Consider the following 27091-nt stretch of genomic DNA (forward strand, 5'->3'; position numbering starts at 1 on the left):
GCAGGACAGAAATGACCTCCTCAGAAAAGAATTTGCCCAAAATTTGATAGAAATCTGCAAATTTGGTGTAAAGATTGCATATCTAATTTCATCCGTCGAGCTCAAAGCGTTTTTGTTTTATCTTTGTCAGACAGACAGATATTATTTAAAAAAAATGTGTTTTTCGAACTCAGAGAGTTCTAAAACGTTGAGATTCGTCAAAATCTCGAGTTCGAATTTTTTGACGATTACAATGCTTTCTCTATACTACGTGGACCGCGGTGGCCTGGTGGTAAGGCCTCGGCTCGAAGCCGGAGGGTTTCAGGTTCGAGACCCTATTCCACCGAGGAACCGTCGTGTAAGGGGGTCTGTTGCACGTTAAATCCGTCATGACCAAACGTCCTCCCGCTGGTGTGGGGTGGAGAGGGGGGTGCCACCTCAGGTGTTGTCCTCGTCATTTGACCGGTTCAAAATTACGAGGTCCGTCCCAAAATAGCCCTTGTGTTGCTTCAAACGGGACGTTAATATAACTAAATTAAACTAAACTAAGTCTATACTACGTATTCGAGAAAGTATAAAAATGTATATTTAATAAGGAGTATATTAACAATTCATAAGCAATAGAAATAAATCATAAACCATCAGTAGCAAAGATTCATAACTCACATTAATTAATATAAATGCAGTATTATATCAGCATTCAAAAGTGCTGAAATCATTATCTATTTTATTTATTTAAGACAAAACTTAATCTTAATCTTAATAAAAAATAATTTAGTCTGCATTCAGATGTTATCACACTTGGAAAAATACGTACAGCATTGTAACTTGAATAATACTTTAACATTAGTATAAAAAATTTTGAATTATAAAATATAGCGAGTGAAACTTTTATTGAATCTCCCTTGTACCGATTCACCATGATAATAAATACTAATAAATGTTTTCTTACAGTTTCTTCAGAATTTATTACAGGAACGAAAACAACATGATTATAAATTTTTTTTGTGTGTCATCAGACCATCTAACGAATAATTTTGCATTATACCAAATTACATTATTATTACACCGAAAATCTAAGGAAATCGAAAACTTAACAGTTTTTCAAATTTCAGTAAAGCTTGTGAATCTTGAATGCAAATGAAACTGTTTCAAATTCTCTTTCTTTCGCCAATGAATTACAACTACAAATATTCAGTGCGAAATGATTCATGTACAACGAGCAATTCATAATGTTGCACTCGACTCTGAATGACATGAGTCATGTTTCGCAATGAAATCTAGACCGTCTGATAGCCGTCTCAGTTTTCAGAAACCGTCGCGGCCCTTGTGTGGCTCAGAAAGCTTTTATTTTGTTGGGGCGATAATGACACCATTAATAAAGTTGCAAATTGGATAATGATGCGAAGGCGCAGAGATGCAAAGTTGTTAATTGCCACTTCGGATTAAATATTTGATACAGAGAATCAAGAAAGGAGCGGAACTAACATGTTTCTAAGAAAATATAGCATTATTATTTCATTTGTTTTCAATTACTTAATTTTGAGATGTTTTTTCATGTTTTCCAGACGCCCCACCTCACAATCTGAACATTTTGGATTTCTCTGAGTTCGAAAAGCATATTTTTTGCATTATATTTGCCTGTCCGTCTGTCTGTTTGTGACAAAGATAACTAAAAATACCTTGAGCTAGACGTGTGAAATTTGAAACACGGTCTTTGTGTCAAATTTTTAGATTTCTTCACATTTTGAGCGAAATCCATGAATGAAAGTTTTTCTGTATGCCTGTGAATATAAGTTAATGTAACACGTGCAAAAGAAATTGCTACATAGATTTTGGTAAAATCCTAGATGGGCCCACCTCTTGGCGACTTATTTGAAATCTCGCCAAGTTGACTACTAATTGAATATTTGTTATTATTATTATTATTTTTCAATTAAAAAACGATACTTGAAGGCCAGAAATAATAATAAATATAATAAAAAATAAATATAATAAATAAAAAAAATAATAAATAAATAAAATGAAATAATAAAAAAATAAAATAAAAATAAATTTAAAAAATACGTCTAGGTTGATTATTTAATAATAAAATAAAATAATTAATAAGAAAAGATAAATATAATAAAAAATAAATAAAATAAAAATAAATAATAAAAAAATCCGTCTAGGTTGCCATATTGGTGACGTTATCGCCACTCGTTTGGCGTGAATTCAAAAAGACGCCAAGAGGTGGGCTGTGCTAGGATCCGCCCTAGATTTTAAAAAATTGTTCAATGGAAAAAAAAATTTTCTACACAGATTTAACATCTAAAGTGTAGATAACTATCAAATTTGGAACCGGATTCATTCAGCGGGTAGACCATCTGTCGGTTGGGATTTCACATGCGTGTAAATGGAATAACGCAACAATTTAAATAGATAAAATTTGGTATACAGATTTAGCATCTAACGAATTGATACCTATGAAATTTGGAAGGAAATCCGTCACAGGAAAGTTGACCGTTTGTTGGTCTGCATTTTCAAAAACATATAAATGCAATAACTCAAAAATGCAATGATTTAAATAAATGAAATTTGGTATGTGATTTTATGGCTACTATTTTAGTTCTGTGTCAAATTTTGATTTCAAACGATTGGAAAAAATCCGAAATTCGATTTTTGGATACTTATTGCTAAATACCAGGAATTGATCGCCAAGAATCACAGGATAGATTTAGTAAAAAGCCTAAATTCACGCCAAAATTCAATATTTCGTAACTATTGCAGGTTAATACCATATAAAGCGTTTTCTGGTATGGCAAGTTCATTACAGAGTATGCAATAAAGCGTTTGGGGAAAACCAATCCCGCTGGTTAATTCCCGAAATTCGTATGTCATGAAGACAGACTAGCCGAAAGAGGGAATCAGATAAAGTAAAATAGTGCTAGGCTCGTGTCTAGGAAGGGTTCCGTCAGGATAGAATCTGGAAGTTACAAAGCAGAAGGGTTGGGTACATTGGGAATTGCATGGCAATACTTTCCTCAAGAATACTAATGGTCCTGGTAGGTTCTGAGTGACCCCGCATAAAGATCCCGATACATATGTTTCTTTAAGTCAGAATATAAAACTTCAGATGAGCATATCTAACCCTTCAGCTTTGCACTTTGATTTAATGAGACGTGCAAAAAAATTTGGGTTTGCATAAATGGGTTATACAGAAATGAAGGTTAACACGATGAATCTTCGGAAGCAAAAATTACCTATCGATTGATATGAAAGTTGAGACACTGTTACAGATTCGTCAATTTCTTGGTTGATTTGTTTAAGGTACGGGGAAAAAAGTGATTGATAATATCACAATCACTATAAATTTTAAGAAAAAGAGGTTCAATTTTGAAAAGCCCTATATATAAAGAGTTAATATGCAAAATGATTTAAACCAATTTGTAGACCCTCGGGGGGGCACCTCAGAAATGAGGATGAGATGCTTCCGGCATGGTGGTTGGATCTCGCCACCCTGGAGGGTACACTAATAGGTGGGGGATCTGGCTCCTCCCATCGATGACGGGACGTACTTCCTTCGGGGAGGGTTGTACCGTGGCCGGTGACGGCCCTTAGGACTCAACCACAGTTCCAGCCAATTGCTGTTGCGGCGGTCTGGTCATTCAGTTTTATGGTTTAAATCCGTGTGCCTTAGCGCGGGTCGGAGAGTTAAAAGGTTGACTTAAACCAATTTGTAATCAGATAGGGGGGCACCTCAGAAATGAGAATGAGAAGCTTCCGATATGGTGGTTGGTTCTAACCACCCTGTTGGATACAGAAATGGTGAGCGTTGGCCACCTCCTATCGATGACGAAACGTACTTCCCACGGGAAGGGTTGTAACCGTGGCCAGTGATGACCCTTAGGATTTAACCATAGTTCCTGCCAATGTTACTGTCGCGGCGGTCCTTTCATTCAGTTTTTTCCGTGTGTCTTAGGAAGGGTCGGAGTAGCCAATTTATGATTAGCTCAATCTATAAAAAATAAACAGTAAAAATGTCATAAATTTTTAAATACATTAAGAGGGGATCATCACTCACGAAACCCTCCAGACAAAAACCCCAAAGAAAATATATATCACAGAATTAAAAAAAAATAATAACAACGCACACAAACACATAAAATTTGCGAATTAAAACTTAAAAATAATTGCAAATCTAAACCAAAGTGTTCCCACCGCTCTTCTTTTCGGTATAACGAGAAGTCAATGACACTCACACTGTGTATAGAATTCTGCATGTCTTTAATTATCAACAAACATTCTATTTCTAGACTTTTTTTGTATAGTTTTGAAACACTTTTATACAAAGGAAAGTTAATACTATGCTTCGCTTCTATAAAAATGTATCTCGTCTAATATGCTCTTCTTAATAGATCAAAATATAAAAAAATGCTCTTTGGTGGTTAATTAGTTCGCATTTGCAGCAGTTTTTAATAATAGCTATGATGTAATATTCCTAATTATGAGGTTTCGGAGGTTTCGAATAATGTTAAATTTCCATCACAAGTGTATAAAATATTAATTTCCAAACACTACAGCTTAAATATATGAATTTTCTTCACATACACAAACACTGCTAAATATTTCTCATATTTAAAAGTTTTAGAATCAATTAAAATAAAATATAATTTCTACTCATGTCTCATATGAGTGTGTTTTGCTGAGTTAAAACTGAGCAACTTTAGACATCAAAATGGACTACTAAAATGTTAAATTCATAATTAGAATTTTAATGACTGCTTTACTGAACCTTCACCCCCAGATTAAATTTTTTTGTCTATCATTTGATGCGTTATTACAATTAATGTCCATCATGTAAGTTCAAAATCCATTTAGAAATTTTATTTCTAATCTTCCAAGACATTAAACGATTTCGAGCAATGATTTGGCGCCATATTTAATCGCCAAATACCTCCCAAACTGATCAAAGCTGCACGAAAAAACTCTGCCCATATGCCACAAGCTCAAAATCTTTTTCTGTAAAAGTTGTTCTTAATCAGCATTCTCATGTTACAGAGAAACAAACGAACTAATGACAACGAAAAGAAATGAATAATCATTTTTAAATTACAAAACAAAAAAAAAAAATGAAATTGAGATACGGATTGTAATTAATCTATAAAATGAAATTGAATAGTCAGAAAAAAGTGTCTTGTATCAAAATGTACTTTTTGAAATTTTTCTTTCATTAATTAATCTTCAGAGTCAATCAAATCTAGAGCTATGATTTGGCGCCACATTTCATCGCCAAATATCTCCAAACTGATAAAAAAATAAATGCCCATATGCCACAAGCTAAAAATCCTTTATCTGTAAAAGTTGTTTCACAACCAACAACCTCAAGTTACAGAGAAACAAACTAATGATGCGACGGAAAAGAAACGAATAATTTAATTATAAAACAAAAAATGAAAGTGAGTTACGGATTTTAATTAATCTATGAAATAAAATTTGAACAGTCAGAAAAAATTGTTTTGTATCAAAAATTTGTATTTTGAAATTTTCGTTTCATTAATTAATCATCAGCGTTCTTTTTTTTAAAAATATTATCTGACTGGTTTCTCTTAAAACGCTTCTTTAAAAACGTTATCTTACAAGTTTAATGTTAATTTTATCACATAATTTCTTTTGGATTATTGAACATATGTCTTTTTTAACAAAGATATACGTCACCGTAAATTGTCTGAAATTTTTAATGTCGCATTCTTAAATGAAGAAGAGCTAAAAATCTATTCAACGAATGATCAATAAATTTCCATCTTTTTATCTCGAAATTTCCTTTTTGTTCAATTGAAGATAAGGCAACGCTATTTCCTATCTATGAAAGAAATATTAATTTTAGATCGCCGCTCAGCTGCGCAAAATATACAGATAAATATAGCCATCTAAATCTCTGACGTCATCCTCCGCATCCGATTAACTGCGAAATAAAAAAAAAAGTGATAAAAATGTATCCAACGTCTCTTCAATCGCGTTCACCTGTAGCTAGGCAAATAGTAGTGCACAGGTATGCCAGTGTCAAAAAAAGGCATCCATCTAGCACAATGACGTCAGAGCCTGAAAGACGTCATTGCTCTAGTACATGACGTCATTGTGGACGTAAAATTACCTTCTGATCCGCGAGAGGTCCTTTTAGTAAAATTGAACGTATACTACCTGTGCATATACTACCTGTTGGTTTCCAATGAATGAAACTCTTGTTTTTCGCATTTTGTGAACGGAAACGTTGTTTTCCCGGCAATGTAGATGTGTGCTGTTGTAAAATTCGAGACATCTGTTGTACATGCGTCAAAATAAAGCCTTTGTGAAGTGTTTTTGGATGGTTTAAAGTCTCTATTTTTAGTAAAAATGTAGAATGAAATATTTTTTATATGTTGAACATTCGAAATTAAATATTTATTATCTAAATTTCTATTTTATTACGATCTGTAGACATTCCTTTCACTGAAAATTCATTTCCCTTTATAAAGTATCTAACTAATGGTGGAAAAAAAATTAAAATGTTGTATTAAAGTAATAATTCCAACAAAATAATTTCATATTATTTTCTAATAGAAATCTCTTGATATTAAAAAATAATTGAAATATCTCTGAAATATGAAATGCCTGCATAAAGCCAGTGAAAAAGTATAGAGTACAGGTATACTTTATAGAAAATAAGTATAAAAAAGTATAAAATTTTTGTGTAAAAAATATAGAGTATTATATACTTTAAAGAAAATAAGCATAATTAAGAGTATCAAATGCAGGGATAAAGTATAAAAAACATAAAATCTTTGTATAAAAAATATAGAGTGCATAGAAAAATATAGAGATTATCTTTATAGAAAATATAAAAAAGTATAAAAGTATAATTAAGAGTATCAAGTGGAAGGATAAGGAATAAAAAAGTATAAAATCCTTGTGTATAAAATATAGAATACAGGTATACTTTATAGAAAATAAGTATTAAAAAAGTATAACAGTATAATTAAGAATATCAGGTGGAAGTATAAAGTATAAAAAAGTATAAAATCTTTGTGTAAAATGTATAGAGTACAGGTATACTTTATAGATAATAAGTATAAAAGTATTAAAGTATAAGTAAGAGTACAAAGTGTAAAGATAAAGTAAAAAAAAGTATGAAGTCTTTGGTGTAAAAAGTATAAAGTACTTGTATAAAAATATTTAATAAAATAAATATAATAAATATATTGAGCTGCAACATTGAAAATTCAAATATTAATCCGACCGTTTTTTGGGAATGATTTAATTAAAACCCTTATCAGATAACGAAAGTAACACTTAAACCGGTTATCTCTTCAGCAAGTTTCCATACTAAGTGAATTGTAATATGAATTCGTCTACATATAATCTCTCTTATTCAAAATATTTGCAATCGAATCGAATGTTCAACTGTAATCTCGAGTTCATAAAACTTGCCAATAGCACTTTCACTCTTTTCTCTCTCCCACCCCGTTCAAAAAAATTTCATGCAAGTGTCGTGCTGCGAAATATGCGGGTCCATTTGAATATAAAATTAAATTGTATTATTTTGTCACGTGATTTTCCATTTTCTTAGAGATGTGAAAGGTAAGTGCCTGGTTTTTTCTTCAGGGTCTTATAATTGCGTTTTCAAATTTTTATATGGATCTAGGGTTAATTAAAAATCTGTTGTAGAGCAGATAATTTTAGAGGTCTGAAACATAGTAGTCACTTCCATATTTCTGTCTTGACTCAAATGCTTAAAGTATAACTTAAAATCAGGATCTTAATCTAAGAAATCAATCACTACATGATACTTAAGTAAGGCTTATAATTTAATTTTTGTTAAATTGGAATTGAGATATGCAAGGTTTGGTCTGATATTTAATTTTCTATTTCTGGAGGTCATTATTTAAAACCTGATAAACAAATATTTAAGTCGCATCTGAAGTTTTTATTCTTCGCACTGATTATGCTGGGATTTTTTGTCATATGAGATACGAATGTAGACCAATATCACTATGAAGTCATTCTATAAAATATGCTCTTCTTACATTGTCAGAAACTATTACTTTTTACTAGGTTTCTCTTCACCAGAAACGATAGAGTCCAATTCTTATTTAAAAGCGGCAAATCCTATATGATTAAGGAAAAAAAACCCTGATATATTAATACATCAATCATCATTTTAATACTTAAAAATTTTAAATATAAAAATGAGTACATCTTTTTCAACAAATCTGCTATTGACACACTTAAATAACTTTAAAGGCAATGAAAAAATAGTCTGTCTGAAGCTGCCGTGATCTATCGATTCGAACCTCGATCTCATTTGTATTGGGAAAATTAATTTGAAATTCAATCACTTTGAAATCACTTGCAGAAATATATTCTGGCCAGAGTTCCTGTCGCTTGTCGCATAGTTACTGTATAATGCCACATCAACAATTTCAAAACTCAGTTTTTCTCTAGATTAAAAACTATTTTTAAATGATTAAATAATGCCGAATAGCTGTTTAAATGACCAAATAGATAATTTTTGCAACATTTGTCAGTGAAAGTTTAAAATATAACAAAGTTGGGATCAATATATAATCTATTTTAAGTGTTAAAAATCTGTTCATTTTAGCTATAATATACGAACTTTAAAAAAGAGGAGGAAATTATTATGTATGTTTTATAAAATTATTACTAAAGTAACCTAATATTTTAATAAGTTATCACCTGCATGATGAATTTATTTTTCTTCTCCTTTTAAATTTATTTTCATTTCTCTTCTTCTCATTTTTCCTTTTCTATTGTAAAGGGTGCCCAAAATAAACGCAAGATTAATTTGCCACCATTCGTTCACCATTACCCTATTAAAAAAACAATTTATATCTGATAGTTTAGTTTAGGATTAGTAAAAATGAAGCGTTACACAATAGAACAATGTGTTTTCATTGTTGAACCATATTTAAAAAACAATGAAAGTCTGGCATCCATAATTTGAAAATTTGAGAATTGGACCCCTAGATCGTGTGATTTAACAACATTGGATTTCTTTTTATGTGGTAATTTAAAATCAAAGGTCTAAGTCTTTGACTTTAAATTACCACACAGTGACATTGACTTTTGACATTTTGACATTGACTTTGTTCAATGGAGGAAATTCAACGTTGCATCAACGAAATTCAGCCACATTTATGCAAAATGGTCATGGAAAATTTCGACAAAAGAGTGCGTATGTGCCAGCAAAGTCATCCAGGCCATTTGTTCTATATGTTATTCCCTAATACCTTATCCTGAGTACTTTACGATTCAATAAAATATAACAATTTAAAGAAAAAATTGTTTATTTTTATTTAATTCAAATATTGCGTTAACAGCTTGTTGTATCGTGTAACGCTCTATTTTTACTAATCCTAAGCGATAAATTGTCAAATGGTTTTTTTAATAGGGTTGCCAACGCTTTATTACACGAATGATGGCAAATTCAAATCTTGCGTTTATTCTGGGACACCCTTTAGAAAGTCAGTAAATCATATATTATATAAATTTGGTTAATGAAAAGAATATTATTTTTGAATAAGACTAGAAATGATAAACACAGAATTTATAATAAAAAAAAAAAGATTCGGTGAAGGGGGGGGGATGTCAAGTTGAAATTCACGAAACTGACAATAATATCGTTTGTGTATAAAATTCGGGGAAGTGTATCATATGACATTCTTTTCCTATCCAGAAGAATGGAAAAAGGAAACAAGTATTCTGAACAAAGTTATCTTTCAAATCATGTGTCAACCGCTACCGCTAATTGAAAGCATTTTCCTCCGATTTCAATACATCTTTTTCGAATGACAATAACTTACCGCATCAACACATTCGTCTCCAGTTTCTCTGTCTTTTTATTCTTTCGAAACCGTTTATTTATTTATTTTTATTTTTACTTTTTTTTATTTTCCTGCCAGCTGTCAGAGGAGAAAGAAACAGTTTTTGACACAAAACACGACCCTGTAAGAGTAATCTGTTATTATTGTTTTTTTTTCTCTGTCTCCGACATCCTCAGAAAATGCTCCTTTTTTTCCTTTTTTGTTTGTCTCTTTAGAGGGATAGAATTAAGTGTTTGGCAAGAGTCATAGCGTGGATTAAGCGGATAGGAGATAGCAACTGAAGTGAAGTGAGAAAAAAGTCGGCACTGGAGATCACAGTTAAATTTAGATGACAAGTTGCAGGGTTGCCATAAAATGCGATTTATTGCGTTTGGCTGATAAATTTAATGCTACATTTCAATATATTTTGTGAAAATGTATACAGAGTTAAAATTTCGGAATGCGGCAAATCGATTTATCTGCTTAAATCAAAGTGTCGCTGACTGGAATATTTGAATTAGGTTTTGGCGGTAAATATTTCTTATTACCTAATTCTTTCTTTGTTTTAAATTTTTAGGACAATATTGTTTTTAAAAATGTGGAAAGCTTTGATTGATAAAAGTCTTATAAATTTAAAAAGTCCACTGAAAAAATTATTACTTATGTAAATTTAAAATAATCAGATTTTCCCAAATTTAACTAAGTGGATTGAGGGGAGAATATGATGGAAGTCAAGCTAAAGCAAATGGCTAGAAAGCGAATGGTACCCAACTCATTTTCGAATGTAAGATCAGGAGCGTTTCCAAAATAATATTTTATGGGGGTTATGCTCAAGAATATAGTCTTGGGTATCGAAGTAGTGGGGAACGAAGTGATTTTGAGGGGTCAATAAAAAGTATCAAATCGGCCTAAAATAAGGTGTTTGGGTTCAAACTATGCTGTTATACTGTGTACGACTTTATTTTCAATGCAAAATTAGAGTTGATATTTTCAAAGATTAATTGATTAATTTTGTGGAAAATAAAAGGAAGTATAAAGCAAATTTTTACTTTGTTTCCATGATTACTTGGCGTCAACATTAAGTTTATTTACCCCAAATTTCGATCATTTACTATGCGATGCTTAAATTCAGCATATATATATATATATATATATATATATATATATATATAGAGAGAGAGAGAGAGAGAGAGAGAGAGAGAGAGTAGATATTCATTATAAAGAAAGAACATATACTCTTTATATAATATATATGGTATATACAAACATTTTCTTACTGAAAATATTTAAAAATGGACGCACTAGGAAAAATGCACATTATTACTTGCGTGTGTAGTTAAACCTTCTATTTACAAAAAATGTAAAAAGTTTGATAAAAATATACATTAAGTAGAAAGTTATTCATCATAAAAATAAATCTTATGCTTTCATCCTAAACGATTGACGAAAAGTAGAGAATGAAATACTTACAACAATAAAAGAGATTTCAGTTTCTATGCAGCAGTGCAATATATTGTATAATAGATTTTAAAATATTTTAAGAAAATTAATAGACTAATTAATAAAAATAAAATAGACAAATAAAACAATATAAGCATCATTACAAAAAATGACAAAATTCTGCTTGAACTTTGATAAATTAAATTCTAATTAAAAATTCAAAAACTAGCTCTCAGGTTCACATTGAAACTATCTAATACACACACACACACACACACACACACACACACACACACACACACACACACACACACACACACACACACACACACACACACACACACACACACACACACACACACACACACACACACACACACACACACACACATATATATATATATATATAAAAGTACTATGTACTAGTATATATATAAAATACTATGAAGTTCTTTTTTGGTTTTAGTTTAAATAGGTAATAAATTTTAGTTGCGATTTCGAAACTGTTTTGTTTCGTTTTCATTTTAGTTTCGTTTTCAAACTTTTTCTTACTTTAGATTGGTTACTTATATATATATATATATATATATATATATATATATATATATATATATATATATATATATATATATATATATATATATATATATATATATATATATATATATATATATATATATATATATATATATATATATATATATATATATATAAAGTTAGTAAATATAGATCTGACGATCGGTTTGTTACCTGAGGGCCAATAAAAGATACATAAGCAGACAAACATGCACTCACAGTCAGCTTTGTTATTAATAGAGATAAAATACAACTTTTATTTTCACATATCATTTATCTCCTTTATTATCATGTGAGAGCAAGATGTTGTTTTGGTTAGGGGTTTTGAAGCTCGAAAACGCGTAGGCAATGAATAAAAGCATAAAGAGCAATTTTCATCTTTTAATCGGATATATTTTTTTTACCTTCTTTTACCAGTATTGCTTTATTATTACGTATGTTTCTTTGACAGCAGATGTGTTTTTAAAAGGTTGACCTGCTTTTACCAGTATTGCTTTATTATTACGTATGTTTCTTTGACAGCAGATGTGTTTTTAAAAGGTTGACCTGCTTTTACCAGTATTGCTTTATTATTACGTATGTTTCTTTGAAAGTAGATGCGTTTTTAAAAGGTTGACGTAGAACTATATCACATCATAGCTGTTATTTCATCTCAAAATCGGTCAAGCTCCAAAACTTTGTTTACCAGCTAGAAAAATTGAAAATGAAAGTTTTAAAAAATTATATATTGGGGTAGAGACCGATAGAGAAGTCTCGTGATTGTTTCAAACCGGTTTAAACTGGTTAATGACTTGAATTATTTAATACAAGTAATTGATTAAAGAATAATAATGTTCTCACATGATAACTTGAAATTGGCGATCGTAGATTTCATTTTAATTTTCTTTTTCTATATTTTTGTTCTTTTTTGTTACTTTTTTTTTCTTTTATCTTCAGCATTTCATTTTCACTTATCTTATTTCTTTTCTGCTAAATTTTCATTTTTCTTAACATTTGCTTTTGGAATGAGTGTCATTAACTGAATATAAAAATAAGATTAACTTTTATTCGACAATTTGTTCTAAATCAAAATGCTATTATACTTACGTATCTAATCAAATGATATGATTTAGATTATTTCCTTTGTTGGTATTCTTTTTATTATTTGGTTAAAATAATATTTATCTAATTTTTAAAGATATATACAGTTAAGTAATAATATTAATTTTATTTTTCCATCAGATATAAAAACTTCTAAGCATTTCATTATACAGTTCTAGAAATAGCAAAATAACTAGACTTTTGTCTCCACAAAAATTAACACAAGTGAAGCCTATCGATCATTCTAAATCAATTTTAGAAACATTAACTCATCTTTCCCCTAGAAATCGATAAAGTCACGTGCCCATAACAGGAAATTTCTCTGCAGTCAAATAAGCTTAGAGGGAAATAACGTTCTCAGGTAGGAGAGAAACGAGCGAAACGTAATTAGCAAATTTTCAACCTCTGCTTGTTTCGACAAACAGTGAAAATAATAACGAAGCTAAAAGCTACAATATCTATTTGAACTGTGAAGCTTGAACTATAACTTTTGTTAAAATGGGTTATAATAATGTTCAAATTTTGATAGACTATTTTTTTTAATTAGCACATACTAATGATTCGAGACAGAAGAAAATCATCACCATTTTAATATCTAGCGGCTTCGTTCGGTAGGTTTTCTTTCGGGGGTGGGGTCGTGTTTTTACGTAGAAAATATTTAGATACGAATCACATGCTAATTACATATAAATATTTTTCAATCTTACCTACATATGAAATGGTCATTTAAATAAAAAAAAATGCACTTAGTTTAACACGATATTCGAAACTATCTGCTCTATTACAGTATTCATTTTACAGTTTATCTATCATTGCTTACAATTTTCAATTCCTACTATTAGTTCACATTCTCCCTATATATATTTTTATATCTTGTTCAAATTTTCAATAGTTAATAAAATACTTTTTATTCATCCACTGAAGTTTAAATGCATTTTTTTAAAATTTGTAATGGATGACACTTGATGTTAATATATTTTTTTCAAATATTAATTCATTAATTATTAAATTAAATTAATTTTTAATATTTTAAATAGATTTTTAGCAGTTTGTAATGGAAATTGAAGCCAGCTGGCAGTAGCTCACTCGGTAAAATGCAAGGATTTCAGTATTTTGCACGTGAAGGGGAAAAATGAGAGTTCAATTCTTACGAAAGTAGCAATTAACTTAAAAATTTTCCTTTTATATTACTTGTTGAACTTACACTCACTTTTATTATGGTGAAATCGAGTCGGAGAGGCTGTTAAATGACATCGTCAGCATGAGAGCAGATAGAAAGAGGCTGTAATAATTAGTTATAAAAAGTAGCTTGTGTGTGTATATAAAATTGCAATTTTTCAAGAAAGACGCCTATATAGATAAACTAAAAAGTCAAAAATATTAAATATAAATACATGAACAAAAAAATGTAACGAAAAGCGCAACTCGACGCGAGGACTGGCACCACACGCGCCCTTCAAGTTGTTCTGACCACTATACTGCATTGCCCAAACTTCGACAAAATGAACCCTTATGTTCATTTTGTATAGTATACCATACATACAACTTTATAACAATATACTACCACTATAAAATAGTTTTTAACTTAGTTTTATTAAACACATGACATTTCTAGACGTTTATTTATACTTCAAAAATAAAAATAGTAGTAAAGAAGCTACCTATATGCATTTTTTTTTTGCCTTTCTTCAAAAAAGCAATCTTGCCACAATAAGGGTTAAATATACTTATTCTAATAATTAGTTATAAAAACTTATGCGTGTAAAATCGCATTTTTTTTCATTAAAGATACTTATATAGGTAATATTAAAAAAGCAAAACCTTATCTAAATATAAAATTTGAACCAAATCGTTAGAGCCATTTCTGAGATACACCAAATAAATTTATATATAAATACAAGAGTTTCTTTAAAGTTATATGACATTTTTAATAATTATTATTTATAATTATCATAGCCAAATTAGTAATCTCTGGTATGAAGTTTTATATCATTCATTATATGTATGTTCTCTAATTCCACAATAATTAATATAAATATATTCTTTCGTGATACACGCAATATGTGCCGCATCCATTTAATTTCGAAATCCATTGCACATCTTATAATTGGAAATAATAAATGTAGGAAATACTGCGAGGGACAACTGTGGTATTATTTGACATTTTCCCGAATTACGAAGTCATCCCCTAATTCTAATGTTTCTTTAAATGGAAACATTAGCATAATTAAAGAAACCAAAAATATTCCCACAACTGTTTTCCATAAAGAAATTTCTTGTACCGTATGGCAAATAATAAAATTCAGAAATTACCAGCATTTGCGAAATGCATCTACTATAGTATTAGTTTTTGTCCCCACATTTCCAATTTCTTATATTTTATAGTTATTTGTCAACTTTAAATGTCAACTTTAAAAAGAAGTCTGATGGATATAGTATTTGGTATATAAACATATCAGTGTCTGGATTGTAGTATGTGTTTTCGAATCGTGAAAGGCTTTGGAAAAGCTACGCAATTAAGAAATCAACTCAAATAAAATATTGTATCCCATTTTCTATGTATGATCAACTAAAATTCGGACCAATTACAGTCCTTTGCATGACAGGTTACTTCATAAGCAAATTAATTTTTGGAAAAAGTAGCCTATAATTGTATTTCTGGAACTTTTTTTTATTGGCAGATATTGCTAAAAATTCAATTTTTGAGTTAATACCTAATGCATAATTTTTGGTTTCGGCAGCGTAAAATTATATCATATTGATAACTTAATTTATAATTATAAATTACCGATACTTATTATGAGAAATTCATCTTTTTATACTTTCTACATTGTGTAAGTGAAATTTAGTTTCACTGTGATCATTAGTGTTTCTGGACATACTTTCAAACAGGGAACTGTGCTTTTAGACAAAGCATATAAAATGAAATTTGATGCTTGAATAATGATGGTGGGCAATCTCGGCTAACTTAGACATTCTGTCCCATTTGCCACAGGATAATAATTTAAATGATTTGTAAAAACTATCAGTATAACTAGCCGCCTTTGGAGACTGACTGTTGGCCCCAAACTTTTTTTAAAAAATAATTGGCTAATTTAAAAAACCATAATGCAACTAAAACCAATGAGCAGATTTTGTCAATTTTCATTTAAATTTGAAGTTAAAGATACATAGGTAAGCCGATGACGTTTCCATATTCATAGGTCTTCGAGAAAACACTTCTCAAAAACAGGCTTCAGGGCCGTGATGGCCTGATTGCACGGTCTCGTCTTCGGGATCCAAGGGTTTCGGATTCGAGATCCAACTCTTCCGAGGAACTGATGCGTTAGGGGCTCTGGTGCGCATTAAATCCGACGGAAACAAAATCCCTTCCGGCGGTGAGGTATGGAAGTTTAGAGAGAGTGATGCCAACTCAGGCGTCGTCCTCGTTATCTGACCGCAGTTCAAAATTAAGTGTAGCGTCTCATATTAGCCCAAGTGTTGCTTTAAAACGGGAACGTTGATGTAACTAAACTAAAAAAATGTTGATAATTATATTTGAGTTTTATAATAACTTATACTGTCCAATCAAATGTTTCTTTTCTTTTTTTACCTATTTGTAAAAAAGTTCATGTACCCTTGATTTAACTCACTTTACAAAAAAAATTCCCATACAAAGCATTTCCTACAATATATAATGTAACAACCGCAATATTAAATAACAACTAGATGCCATGATATCTGCAGAATTTCGCCACAATGCAATATTTTCAGTTTTTTGTTTTAACGGTCAAGGTCGACTCCCTTTTATTCTGTATCCCGCTTAATCCCACTCCCGTCAGTCGAACAAATATTTTCCCCTAATCCCCATCGCTTATACCATATCCCTTCCAACTGTCATTCCACGTGGAGTCCCCCCCCCTTTTCTCTCTCCTCTCTGCTTGAGTCATCTGGCTGGGCTTAAAAATAAAGACTGTTTACAGAAGCCGTTAGAATGGCAATAAGACTGGGTGAGAGACGCGAAATATTAAGAGAAAACTTACACTCGTGAGTTTATCTAAATTGAGTTTCTGGATGCGGACTCTAGTTGCTATTTTTGCTCGCGAAATAAACACTTAAAGGATTTTTTTTCTGAGCTGTTTAAAAGTTTTCGGGGAGAGAAATTAAGAGCATTTTAGTGATTTTTTTCTTCTCATTTTTATACCAAGACTATATAAAGAAAATCGGCGAAAGTATGTGATCTCAACGATTTTCTGGATCTACAAGTTTGAAAATGAACTTCTACAATTTCTGAAAAAAATGAGAGAGAGAGAAACGAGTATTTCATCCGAAACAGTAATATGATATTTTTATTGCAATTTTACTCTTAATTACATAGATCCAATACTGGAAAGATATGTTTACTAAAAGTAAAAGAATAAATAAAGTAGCTAAGATAAATGAAAAGTATATATACAGTAAAAGCATTGTTATACAATATTCTTAAACGTATTTTTAAAGGTTCAAAGAAAAAAATTATACAAAAAAAATTGGTATCAAGGAAAACTAACTTTTTGAATGTTGAAAAAAGTATAAAAGTGGTTTTAATGCAATAATATATTGCAAAGTTAGAGAGAAATGGTAACATTTTGATTAGATTGCAATAAAAAAATTTATTAAAATTTTGAAAAGACACTTCTCAATGAACTCTTACTATCCAAGATGTAACAATGCGTCAGTTTTGGTAATTCTAGGTTAATGGTTACTCTGAAGTGTATTTTGATTAATTATGCCGCAAGGCTTAATTTATGGATATTATACCAACCTATAAATATTGTCCTCTTGAAATAAGGTCGTATCTTTAAATAAAATTATGCCTTATTTTAAATGTTAAAATAATGTCTTATCTAGTCTTATCTGTAAATAAAATAATGTCATAATATTTAAATAAACTAATGTATTATCTTAAAGGCTCAAATGATGAGATGATCTCTGGAATTAAGTTTATGTATATTTGTATGGTCATGTGTATGTAGACAGTATAACTCAAAAGAACAATGATTTAAATTTCAAATTTAGCAATAAAATTGTGTTTCTCCCTTCATAAATGTAGATATTGGGCTATTTTTACATACCCACTTAATTTTGTAATAAATTAATGTTCAGTTGTCAAATTTATTTTCGCTTCATTTCATTTTATTTTATTTCCCATTAAATAAATAAAAGAGTAAAGTGAAATTCCTGAAAATTCGGTTGGAAAAGCTGGCCATACATCTTTTAACGCTTATATATGTAATGGGTACTTTTCCTATAGAAACTGACAAATGTCGTTTAAATAATTCATTTTGTTTCTCCATTGCCGACAAAGTATATTTAAAGCTATGGCAGTTTCTTTAATGATATTTATTCAACCTTCCATTAAAATATTAATATCTGATTTGTTCAGAAGCACTCTGATGAACTTAGATGGAAATGCATAAAAGTTAATCCGATTTGACGGAGAAAATACAACCTACGTATTTTGTTGTTTGGAAAAGAAGGGGTAAAATCATGCATTTTTAAGAAAAAGATGTCAAAGACACTATGAGTTTAGGTTTCTTTGTCTCCATACATTTCAAAATTAATTTGTGATGGATTCCTTGATTTTTTTTTCGAAAATAGGACTAATAATGTTAATAATCAAGAAAATGTGGCCAATCAGGCGATTAGCATTGGATGAAGGGAGTACATTTTATGTTATTTTCATCGTTTTGCTTGACCTCAAACTGCTGCGGCTTATGGAATAGAGCATATAACGCATATGATATTCAAGTTACTTGATTATGGCTCACTATTAGAATTCCATAAAAATATTCTATTATATCTAGGTATTGCAATACCGGTATTCCGGGATACCGAATACCGGTATTTTGAGCTATTTGTACAATTTTGTAATACCGGTATTCACAAGTTTAAATACCGGTTTTTCGGTATTTACTAGAAATTTTTAAAATTGTCTACACTAAATGTTCAGGAATCGCCAACATAGCAAAATAGTATACGTTTTTGCTTTTATATCTCCCTAATGGACGAAATTAATGGCTTAAATCTAAATTAGCGAAACATGGATTATCCCTCAAAGAAAATATTGTATCCATAACGACTGATGGAGCAACAATTATGAAAAAAGTTAGAAAGTTGATTGGTGCACATCAGCAGTTGTGCTGTGCACATGGAATTCAATTAGGAGTAATAGATGTCAAAAAATAAAGAACAGAAGAATCCAAATACTGTGGATATAAAACTTCGAATTCCAACTTTGAAGAGAGTAAGAGTGAGAGTGAGTGATATTGACAATGAAAATAATGACAATATCATTGCTGAAGAAGATATTTCTAATGAGGATGAAATATTAACCAATCACGAATTGCTTCCTATAGTTTATAAAGTTCAAAAAATTGTTAAGATATTTAAGCGTTCCCCTATAAAAATGACATATTACTAAAATATATACTAACTGAAAATAAAACAGAATATATGTTAATATTAGATTCTAAAACACGTTGAAACAGTTTACTCCTAATGATGGAACGATTTTTGAAACTGAGAAATCCAATTCAAAAGCAATAATCGACTTCAACTCGTAAATTAATTTTTCAGATAATGAATTCGACTCAATATCCAGAACTGCATCAGCTCTACTTCCAATAAAACTGACTGTTGAGGCATTATGTCGGAGAGATTCTAATTTATTAACAGCTAATGCAACAATAAATTTCATGTCGCAGTCACTGAAAGAACAGCACACAACACTATCTGAAGAATTATATATTACATTGAAAAATCACACAGTTGAAAGGCATACCGAAATAGAAAATGTCTTATGGTATTTACTTAATTATAATGATTTTAAAAATGAAAATGAAAATGAAAAGAAAATAACCAATTCAAATCGGATTAAGTTTATAGTAAATTTTCTTAAATGTTTTTACCCATAAACCTATACTGTTCACTTATCGAAGATTATGATGACATCAATGTCGATAGTGAAAATGAATTGTCTCTTGAACAAAAATTAGAATTAGCGATAGATAAAAAAATTTCAACGAACCAAACTACAATACAGAAATCAGCTATATCAAAACCCACCCGAAGAGAAATCGATTTAGTTGAAGATGAGGGATTTAGAGGTAAATACTTGGGAAAAGTATATCGCTCATTCCTAACAGTACCACCAACTAGTGTAGATGCCGAAAGAGCGTTTTTGACATCTGGTAATTTTTGCACAAAATTACTTTTCAGGCTTAATGATAGTACAATTGATGCATTATGTTTTTTATTATCAAATTTCAAAAAATTTTAATTGTACCACAGACTGAAGAGTGATATTTACACTTTTTTTATGATTTAAATAAATAAGATGTTCCTTTACTTTTTTGAAACTCTTTATATACTGTTATATTGTATAAGTTACAAATTATTTTTTGTAACATTTACACTCTCTAATGAAACTGGCAAATAAAACAAAGAAACACCTGTGTTTTCTTTATTTTTCTAAAATTTCTAATACCGGTATTAAAACCGGTATCCCGGTATTAAGATCTGAAAAATACCGAATACCGGTATTGAAATTTTGGTCCGGTATTGCAATCCCTAATTATATCGCTTCAAAAGGAGGGTAAATATTTCAGAACAAAATGATTGTGTATAAATTGTAGTTTTGCGAATCTAAAATCCACACTGATTATATCGACACTTCTAACCAGAATACAAGTGGAATTGAAAAGATTATCGTTTGCTATTTTAGGATATGAATTATTTTTTTCTGTATAAAAAGTACACGAAGGTGAATTCAGTTCAAGGTATTCGTCAAAAAATTTAGAAAAAGAGATTTGTCTGAATTTTGACGTCTTAAGACTTTTTGGTTAAAAAAATTGCATTTTTGGTATCACATCTTGTGTGTATGAAGAAATGAAAACTCATAAAGCTGAATGAGTTAAGCAAATAAAATTTGGCATACGTTTTTAACACCTGCATCGTAAATATGTACTAAATTTCTACTCGATTTTCTTCTGTATTCTAAGGAGTAAAATAACAATAAATAATGAACAATAAAACAATAAATAAGGAAGGTTTAACACGCGTATTGCACCTCCCATTCAATAAAAATATCATTTATAATTTCTACTTCTATGTTTATGTTTTCTATCCTATGATAAGAACATTCCGCACTTTTTCGTACTTAACTTGATTATAATTTGAAGTTAAATTCATAATAAATTCGTAACAGAATCAATATGACTCTAAGAACAAACTAACATCATTAAATAAACTTTAAAATGATATTATGATATAAAATTTCCTTCCAAAAAATTATCGTTTAGGTATTATTTTCGACATTTATCAGAAATTATGAACATGAAAAGTAGCATACGCAGATAAATTCAGCTTAATTTTAAAATCTATTGAGTATCTTAAAAGATTGTGAATTCATTTTTGAAAAATATTATTTCTTATCCTAAATTATAAATGACAGCTTTATGTGAAGTATATGAGAACGTAATATCCCAGCTTTTCTTTATGAATGTGAAGTTGAATATTGCTTCTAATGTGCCATAACAATTAAGAATCACTTTATTGGGATAATTTGTCGATCTCAATACAATGGAATTTCCGTTGAAGTCATAATTAGGATACCTGTCTGGTCATTACGTTATCAAACACCTGCAAGGTATCGACAACAGTGACACTTTTAGTAAACCGCAAAGTAGAATTAATTTGTTGACTTGACCCAAGTGCACTGGGACAAAAGCGGATTTTAATGTGATAACTTTTATAAGCTGGCATGCTCTCTGTAAATGGCGAAAACTCGATCTGTCATATATCACTCTATATGGCAGAGCGTAATCTCTTTATATCAAGAATCTTCAAATTTTTTTTTCTGAATTCTGAATTTTTTTCTGAACTGCTAATTGGCGCAATTCACATGAAATCAAAATTTAATCAAATCGAGGTAATGAAGTTCTGAAAATATTAAAATATAGTATCGTCATAGAGAACACGCAAATGTAGAGAATTTGTAAACACCAAAAGGGAAATGGAAAGATCTATAACAAAATTCTATCCTTAAAAAAAATTAAACGTCAAGTTAAACAAAAAGTGTATAGAAACGACGAATATTTCCAAATTATTTCTATTGCGATGCGAAGAAAACCTTTTCATGCGAAGAAATCTTTTCATCGAGAAGTTTCATTTATAGTATTTTCTATTGACTGCAACAAAATCATTGTGCATGTAAAAAAAAGAGAGAATTGTTACAGGGTGTGGCATAAGGCAGGGAAACATGTTCGGCAGTTACGTCAAAGGAAAAAAAATTCGAAATGGAATCTAATAATTGTTTCCGAGTCGATAGCAGCGTTTGGTGGAAGACGCAATGTCTAAATTTAACGCAAACGATTTCATCCAATGATGTGTTCGCTTGTTAAGGACAGGGGAATTAAGCTAAAAGATGTATTCCAAAAGATGGGTTTTTTTCTGTTCTACGTTGCTTTAACACCAAACCACAAATAGGTCTTTTTTCACTTCCTTTCTAATTAGGTTCAATCATCAAAGCTCTGCATGAGTTAAATGCCGGCGGAAGAAATGACTCATATTCTCCCAAAAGATGAGATGATCTTACAATTTAGGGTATGCGTAAGAGTTAAAAAAAATATTCAGTGCATTTATGCTGTTGATTTAATATGCTGAGACAATTTATTTTTCTCAATATAAAAAATACGCTAACAGGACCGTTCTTGTACGTACAGGATTATCTTCTTAAGTTGTTTATTTTTAGTCCTTGCCAAACTTGATTCCATTCCTGTTATGACTTTGTTCGATTCTTAAACGGATACAAAGAGAAATTAAGCTGACTTTAAAACAGTTCAGTGCTCACAAAAAATTGTGAAAAAAAAATAAAACATCGCCCATAACATAGCTTTTTTCATTGAAGAAAATTTAGAATATTGTGGGGTCTAATCAGACATTTTGATTGTGATATTATATTAAAGCCAATGATTGTAAGAGGTTTACTCGCAAAAATGAAAGCTAAAAATTATTCTTCAAAAATTAATAATATGTGCAGAATATTTGGAAATGATAGCTCTCATCCATGAACAAATCTCAAAAGAAATTTTGTTTACATCTCTAAAATATTTTGAGTTCATCAGCAATTTTTACCCTTTTTAAAATTCGCAAGCTCAGCTTCTGGTTAAGTAATTCTATCTATGTGTGTGTGTTTTTTCTGTTTGAAATTATTTCAATTTCAAATGTTTCACTTGGGCTATTTACGTTTTAAGAATTTTTTTATAATGAAAATTACCAGACTGAGTTTACACATAACAATAGACAATATTTACGATGATTTAAAACCTTTTCTGATATTCTGGATTAAGGAAATTTTGATGAAACTCTCCGAAAAAACAAGGAGAAGATAATAAGTAAAAATTAGGAACGCTAAGAAATAGAAAATGTTTTATTTTTAGTGTTCACTCATTCACCTAAAACTTTTTTGTCAACAAATTTATCTGCTTGAATCCTAAAATATATAATATTTTTTATGATGAAATTGTATGAATATAAGATATTAAAGGAATATGAAAATATAACAGTGAAGAGAATTCAAGATTCACATAAAAACTTAACCATAAAGGCATTGCATTTGAAAAGGGTGCTAATGTGGTGGGAAAGTTTGGGGAGGAAGGGGTTCAAGCGTCATCCTTGTCATCTGACCGCAGTTCACAGTTATGAGATCCGTCTTCATATAGCCCTTGCGTTTAACCGAAATGGGGCGTCATTATAATTAAAATGAACTTAAAATTGAAGTAATATGCTTTCAAGTCGGAAAAGCATCGCCTTCAAATGACAAAGCAAAACAAAACTTTTTTTTTTCTTCTTCTGCATACTATGATAGGAAACATTCAAAAGACGATAAAATAATAATGTAAGCTCATAAAACATTTTGGTATGAAGTAATTTGTGACCTCCATTACTTCCTCCACGCATTCAAACAGTGCTCCTCTTCTATTTTAATTTTTGTTATTTGTCTTATATATTTGTATTAAATATTAATTGGTCATTTCAATTGTTCCATTAATTTTCCTTTGATCATATAGCCTTTCCCCTGCGACAATTAAACAAAGTGGAATCAGTATACTGTTTAAAACTTAGTATTCAATCAAAATATAGTCGACCACTAATATAAATGCTATTATACTGAAATTTAAAGTATACTGTATAAAGTATAAAAAAAATGTAAAAATACCTTTCTTTTTTTTCAACAGGTGTAATTCGGAAAAAAGAAGTCATCTGATTACAAGCTGCACATTGGTAAGAGACGAAATGGCTTCCTTAAGAATCAACAGGAAAAGTAGCAGTATTTGTACGAAATCATTTATTGGATTATTATGTTATTAGTACGTAAAACATGTGTGGAGCCGATCTGTTACATACATGTATATACAAGAATTAAAATTTGAAGTCAATAGTCCTTTCTCTTATTACATTTATGATAATTATATAATAAGGTTTATCATTATATTTTCGATTTCCTGCCGTAGCGTCAGTTGATTTTGGTAACAAAAGACTTCTTTAAAAGCCGGGTAGAATAGTACGCGCCAACATGTTTATAAAGATGTTAGCACGTAATTGAATCTTAGCATTAAAACTGAAGAATTAAACGTACCCTTATTTCAATCCGAACAATATACTTCTACACAACTTATGTACGTTTTCTTTGTTTTCTCCTTATAAATACATTTTGTATCAAGTCAGTTCTAGTAACGAAAATAATAGGGAACAATTTTATATCAATTTTCTAGTTCGTGTGTGTTGCCCATGTAATCACATAGAACTGCTAAAATAATAAACCTTGTATATTTATTATATTGCCATTGTGCAAAACCTAGGATTTCCGTTATATATTCTGTAAAAAAATGCTTTTGTACATTGAATCTGTGTTTTTATAATTACTTTGCGTAAATAAAATGATTATCTTTAAATTAAAATATTAAAGCATTTCTAACCTAAGTGATAGGAGATACTTTTGGGATTCTTCATGGAAAAAAAACCTTCCTCATTTTGTTCAAATGCCTTAATTGAGGGATTATATTTAATCATTTTAAACGATTAACTTGTGGAAAAGACCTGTAAAATTTATTATTTCAACAAATAAAGAAAGCTTACTATGGAAAATATTTGTAAAATGTTTGCAAACGCATCAGTATTAAGATAGTGTCTAGTCTATCTTTAAAATATTTTGAGACCTTCAGCGAAACTTTCACACTCTATAAAATGTGTAAGCTTAATCTTTTATTAAATAAACCTATCAGTAGAGATTTTTCTATTTTAGAATTTGTTAAACGTTATTCATAGAAGTATTTAGATTTTAAGAACTTTTATAGAGAGGATTGTATTTGAATATTTATATTGAAACAGATTCATTAAATTTGATCATAATATTGCATAACAAACATGTTTTACAATTGGATGTTAATTCATTGCAAAATAATAAATCTTGCAGTTGCATTAAAATTGTTTAAATATTTTATTTTAAATAAAGGATGCCTAAATATTGTATAAAATAAAGTACGATTGTTTTATTAGGTTTTATATTCGAACATAGCTTTCGCTGTTTTTCTTTCTTTCTTTCTTTCTTTCGTTTTTCTTTTTTCAGGAACAAAGTAAATACAAGTTATTTTATTGAACTGGCCTCTTTTTTTCCCTTTCGACTTGATTTGCTGTAAGTACCAAATATTGATAGATGTTTACATTTTTTTTTTCGCAAAAGAATGAAATAAAATAATTTTATGAAAAAATGACTGGTTATTTCTTTTATGCTGAATTGTATCTTAATCAGAAGAAAGCATTATCTCACTGAATCAATCAATAAATAAATAAATAAAGCTTATCCTATACTTTTTAGATCAATTCTAATTGAATAACTTGATTAGCAAATTGTTACCATGCATGGATTAAAATATTTATTATATTCTACATTTTTTAAGGGGAAAGTATATTATAATGCAGAAATTCTCATGATAACATCATGAAGGAAATAAAGTTTTGTTGTAAAAATAAAGTACAAGAAAGCGAATAAAACTCTAAAAACCAGAAAAAGAAAATTGCTCAATATAACTAATAATTAAAGCTAAAAAAATGCTATACCATACACATTTTATGCCGTCATTATAAAACCGTTAAGTTTTAAAACTTCACTATTCACTTTTCATTAGAAAATAGGAAATGTTTAGAAAAGCAGCGTCATCTTAAGCAAACAATATTTTTATATTTATATTTTTGTATTGATGTATTGATATTTTAAACATTCAAATTTAGAATGCAACAGTCAAAAAGTTCAGTGTACGCTTCTTTTATTATAGAATATAGCGCGTCTGTGCTGATACTGCTGACACTCATATTAAGAATTTACAACAAGGTATTCAAGTTCTGAATGCAGACTGCATTCGGAACTTGAGTTTGGATGAACTGCCTTCTGATTTATTGGATTGAGATAAAATTTATGAGGAAATTTTCAAACTTATTTTAAATGTGTAATTCGCAATATATATATATATATATATATATATATATATATATATATATATATATATAAACATTTTTTTTTGATTATTTAATGTGGATTTTCTTCAAAAAATGTATTCTTTTTCTATTTCTTGATTTCAGTTTGCATTGAAATGGAATTCCATATTTGAAGCATGAAAATCCAATGTAGGGTATTACTTTGAAATTTTGCCTCTTCTGCTGACATTGAACATCTCCGGTTGTTTTAAATACCTCCTTTAAATTTACAGTTCATTTGGATCGAGAAAATGTTCATTTTTATCCGTTTTACAAACTGAAAATAAAAAATAAATATCAACAATTTCTTTTTTTTTTAATATTAGAACACACTATCCTGTAGAAAATAAATATTCTTTCCAAACAACATGAAATATTTTGTCAATGCTTTATACTTATACCACCATTTTTATATTGGAAAAAGAATTTCGGTTGTTAAAAATTATTGCATTTTGAAAATTTTATATTCTCCAAGTGCATTTTGAATTATTCTTCAAATCCATTATGAATCTTTTAAATAAATACTGCAACTAATTGCTATGCGTCGAAGATTTAAATTCAGGGCATTGAATTTGACTAACATTCTAGAATATATCTGTATATTAGATATTAGTGAAAAGTTC

At 29.7% G+C, this 27091-nt stretch overlaps 1 long non-coding RNA gene across 2 annotated transcripts in view; it reads left to right on the top strand.

Annotated features, from left to right (window-relative positions):
* LOC129987708 (uncharacterized) overlaps positions 1-26710 on the top strand; it is a 101292-nt gene extending 74582 nt beyond the window's left edge. Inside the window, exons 3-5 of one of the 2 annotated variants that reach the window (XR_008785590.1) lie at positions 24173-24304; positions 25564-25629; positions 26574-26710. This is a non-coding gene — a long non-coding RNA (uncharacterized LOC129987708). Of the gene's footprint in view, positions 1-24172; positions 24379-25563; positions 25630-26573 lie in introns of those variants that run through there. The other variant, XR_008785589.1, reaches the window with a different exon arrangement.
* Positions 26711-27091: the final 381 nt, after the last annotated feature.

The sequence above is a fragment of the Argiope bruennichi genome, chromosome 10, assembly GCF_947563725.1.
Source record: "Argiope bruennichi chromosome 10, qqArgBrue1.1, whole genome shotgun sequence".
Lineage (NCBI taxonomy): Eukaryota > Metazoa > Arthropoda > Arachnida > Araneae > Araneidae > Argiope > Argiope bruennichi.